Consider the following 4,253-nt stretch of genomic DNA (forward strand, 5'->3'; position numbering starts at 1 on the left):
CACTAAAAGTTAAAGAGGTATATATCAATGGAAAGAGCTTATTAAAAAGAACATTTTGAGTGGTAAATGAGCCTTCTACGTTAATTTCGAAGGGAGATATGGGTATTTTAAGTTCAGGTACCCAGAGTTTACGGGTCAGAAATTATCACCCGATATAGTGGAATTAAGCCTAAACTTCTCACTTGCTGCCAGGTTTCAGAAAGTCCACCCTGATTTTTCAGTTAATTCAAGGTGTCTACTGTAAAAGGCAAGTGGGTGAATTAGGGTACATCTCATGCACACGGGAACCCCCCCAGGCCATGGACTATTTTATCTTTTTTTCTTACTATGGACGACTCAAAAAACGCATGTAAATTTTGCGTCCTAACCCAAAGACAACCTCGATTTTTCTGGGTTCACTGAAATTTCTAAATACCTTGACTCTCTGAGTAACCGGTACTCAGGTTTTGGTTGGCCAGTGAAACTCAGGGTGTGGAAACTTAAACCAAATATACCTCTATCTCGGCCAAGGGGAAAAGGATGGGATAAGTCTGAAGTCTGGATTTCGAAATCAAACACTTTATAACGAGCAATATATATATATATATATATATATATATATATATATATATATATATATATATATATATATATATATATATGTGTGTGTGTGTGTGTGTGTGTGTGTGTGTGTGTATGTATGTATGTATGTATACTGTACATGTTTGTGTGTGCGTAAGTCCACGATAACCTAGAGGTAGTATGTTCCCCAAGCTGAAAATTGCCTTATCACATTCTGGCCGTTGAGAGAAATTTCCTTTATTGGTGTATTTTATGTAATTTTGTGTTACAGGTATTACGAAGCCTATTTTTTTTTTAACCTACTTCCTGTTTATAGAAAAGGCTGGTGCAGCATAGGCTTGCATTTTAGACTTTTTGCTATACCCTCTTGTTCCATCTTGCTATCAAATATCCAGAAGTATTGTAATGACATTGATGGGCATTTAGTTTGCGAACCTACGAAAAGAGTCACAGCACTATTGCATTGTATATATAATCTCAAAATGACAACCAAAGTAAAAATAACACTACTATCAGTGCTTACTGCGTTTTGAAAGACTCAAGCCCATGAAACTATTGTTTTTCTACCATAAGATAAAGTTGGCCTTTCGTTTTGCCCCTCTATAGAGTTTCCACCAATAGTAATTTCTATCAGTTCCGCGTTTTAATTACAAACCGGTCTTTAGAAAATGTTGATAATTACATGTTTCTTCTAATATTTGGCGCTATTTGTTTCAATCTGATATATAAAAAATGCATAAAAAGATTTGCATGAAAAAACTATCCAAAATACATATCAAAGTGTTGACTTCGGCTACCGTAGCAATTAATTTAGGAGTTTTAACACATTTTTTTTTCATAGTCTCTCAACTAAACAGTATTATTTACAGGCGTAACATATATTTCAGGGGGAAATCTAAGCTATCAGCTAAGTGCTTATAGGAAATATGCTAAACGGGCCTACCCCCAGGTCAAATAGGGCCATCTTTTATTGCTGTATCTGTTTTAAGAACAGAATCAACACCTTACTTTTCCTAAGATGTCTCTGGTAGCATGGCTCATCTCTAGGTCAGCAAATCCCTTCTCCCTCGTCGGCTCCTCACGCTGTATCTATCTTAAAACAAAGTTCTACTGGAATTAAACACTGACGTACAAACTAGACTTTCTTTGCAGATTTAACGAAAGTGATTCAGCAAAAGCTACGATCATGAAATGGAGTGAATTCCACCCACTATAAATGGAATTCATAACTAGAGGAAATACTGTTTCACAAACAGGCACATTAATAATTCTATTCCAAGCAATACCAGTGAATAACACCCTGGTCATCAAATACAGTAATAAGGTCATAATACTCTAGACCAAAATAAAATGCCATATAGTATGTAAAGAGTAAACACCACTGCCAAATATTCGTCCTCTCAGGACGAAACCAGAATTCCTGTTGAAAGAATCATATCAATATATTAAAACCTGAAATGGTGTTGATTAACATACATATTCAAAACAGAAAAATGTACGATGGAGAACGAGCAGGAAAATGCACAGAGGAATTTCACTGCAGCACAACTGGGTCTTTCTATCAAATGTCTGGAAAAGATACAAGTATTCATGAATCATGGTACTCACTTTCTATGGCGACAAATAACAGATTTTCCAGTGGCAATTTTCCCACACTTCATCACTAAACAAAACAGGCCTAGTCTTTTAATGCAAAACTCCTGCAAGAGTCTATCCCCCGGATAATATACTGTGGGATATCACACACACATACCTCACCGGAACCTGGACACTTCCGACAGCATCGGTTTAATGTTCGAAAGATCACACTGTCTCCATGCTCTTGGATCGTGACATACCCAAGTGCATACATCAGATCCCACTGTTCAACCGTGGAAACCTCGATGTCGACACAATCGCATTTGCAATGGATGTGCCTCTGCTAAGTTGGCACATAGTTCGATAAATACATAATAAATATAACGTCATTCAGACATGTTACATTCAACTAATCATCGTCTAGCTACCGCCCACTTTCAAGAAAAATTTCGATAAAAAAAAAAGGAAAGTATAAGTTTCATAAATTTTTTTAATGCATTGAAAATTTTTTCGTCTTTGTTTTTCCAAATTTTCGGACAATTTTGATACATGTGACAGATTTAACTTAAGCTTATGAAACATACTAAGTTCTCATTTCAGAGAAGAGATAAATATATGCAGTATGCGAGGTTGCATATTTGAACTGAATCATATGCAGCCATTTAGTGTCACTTGTGAGCAAGGCTTTTAAAAAAAGGGGATAAGAATATTTTTTAGAACAATTGAATTATTGCATTTTAGATGAGAAACCTTAACTGATAAAACAACTGCTGATTTTATGGCTGCTTTGCTAATTCCCCTTTCAACCCCTCGCCCGCTCCCAGTATAATCACGAGGAAATATAACTTTATTGCACTCCAGTTTACAAAAAAAAAAATAAATAAATAAATAAAAAAAATAATAATAATAATAAAATGAATGTAGTGTTTTATAATCGTTTTTGTTACACCTTTGGTTGAGCTGTAGAACGCTTGACTAAAAACAGTTCCCATGTATTATGCAGAATATCTTAAATGTAGGAAATGGTAGTTCTGCCGAAAGCTTCCGAAATATCTAAAATTAGATTGAATATAAGTGTGGGGAGATCAGAATTCCCTCAGTGGAATTCATTAAATGTTTTCTTTGTAAAGTTTCATTTATTGCTAAAGGGGAGGAAGCAATAACTGATAATGAACGAGACTGAAATTTTAGAACGATCACTGATCGGGATGAAGGGAAAGGGAGGGTCTTCCAGTGAAGGTGATCTTCATATTCTTTGTAGTTATTTTATGACAGATAAGTTTATCAATGTTCAAATGCCGATCATTTTTCGTAAGTAAATCATAACTCTTTAAGACATTTTCTACTGCAGATCAGGAAAGTAAAATGAGACAAACTACATCCAATTAAAGTACTATAACAACAACAAATCACAGGTTTCCACTCCAATAGAATTCCCTGAATACAATGGCTCAAAAATAATGCACCGTATATTACTAATCAAGAATTGATTGGCGTTCGTCGTTCATTTCAACACTAAATGCGTTATTTTCACCTTACAAAAAACAAATATACATTATTAAATTGGTTTCAGTAAAAAAAAATTATATTTAATTAAAAGTTCTATAAAAGAAAAATAATACTTATTTTTATGACAAAAAATCATGATATTAAACAAATTTCATAAAATAACAAATGCAGTCCGTAAGTATTCCAACGAGCTGATCATCTACTAAATTCCCGATCATCACTGAGTACGATTTCGAATATAATTTGATATCCCAAGTCTGATCGCTGTTACCTGTCATGAAAAATGCCGCCAATTCACTGGATTTACATTCCAGAGAGTAGAAGAAACTATTTTCGTAATCTAAAATACAGTCCTAACACTCCAAGGAGAAAGAAATTAATTTTCAGCCCAATTGAATTCAAGTTTTTAGAAGAGAGAGAGAGAGAGAGAGAGAGAGAGAGAGAGAGAGAGAGACTCCGCTGAATCGAAGCGTACGTCTCTGGGTGATTTATTTAATTTCATCTTTTTTTAATCAGCAGGTTAGATAAGAGTATAACAAATGATATGTAACATACACTTGTCTAATGAAAAGCCTTACAGAATAGACAGAAATGATTTACTATAT

The sequence above is a fragment of the Macrobrachium rosenbergii genome, chromosome 46, assembly GCF_040412425.1.
Source record: "Macrobrachium rosenbergii isolate ZJJX-2024 chromosome 46, ASM4041242v1, whole genome shotgun sequence".
NCBI classification, from domain to species: Eukaryota; Metazoa; Arthropoda; class Malacostraca; order Decapoda; family Palaemonidae; genus Macrobrachium; species Macrobrachium rosenbergii.